Here is a 739-nt window from a genome sequence, read left to right on the forward strand (position 1 = left end):
TGCCGGCGGTGGGCTGACCTGCTGGAAAGCAGCTCTGCTGAGAAGGACCTGGGAGTCCTGGTGGACAACAAGCTGACCATGAGCCAGCAGTGTGCCCTTGTTGTCAAGAAGGCCAATGGTATCTTGGGGTGCATTCAGAGGAGTGTGGCCAGCAGGTCGAGGGAGGTTATCCTCCCCCTCTACTCTCCCCTAGTGAGACCACATCTGGAATATTGCATCTACTTCTGGGATCCCCCATTAAAGAAGGATGAGGAACTCCTAGAGAGAGTTCAGAGGAGGGCTACAAAGATGATGAGGGGACTGGAGCACCTGTCCTAGGAGGAAAGGCTGAGGGAGCTGGGCTTGTTCAGCCTGAAGAAGAGAAGACTGAGAGGGGATCTCATTAACACATACAAATATCTCAAGGGTGGATGTCATGAGGACAGAGCCAGACTCTTCCCAGTGGTGCCCAGCGCCAGGACAAGGGGCAATGGGCACAAACTGAAGCAGAAGAGGTTCCAGTTGGACGTGAGGAAGAACTTCACTTTGAAGGTGACCGAGCACTGGAACAGGCTGCCCAGGGGGGTTGTGGAGTCTCCTTCTTTGGAGATGTTCAAAACCCGCCTGGACGATGTCCTGTGCAACCTGCTCTGGGTGAGCCTGCTTGTGCAGGGGGGTTGGACTGGGTGATCTCCGGAGGTCCCTTCCAACCCTTGCCGTTCTGCGATTCTGTGATTCTGTGACTGGCCGACCCGCCCCC

Source organism: Egretta garzetta, unplaced genomic scaffold, assembly GCF_000687185.1.
Source record: "Egretta garzetta isolate BGI_Z169 unplaced genomic scaffold, ASM68718v1 scaffold709, whole genome shotgun sequence".
NCBI lineage: Eukaryota > Metazoa > Chordata > Aves > Pelecaniformes > Ardeidae > Egretta > Egretta garzetta.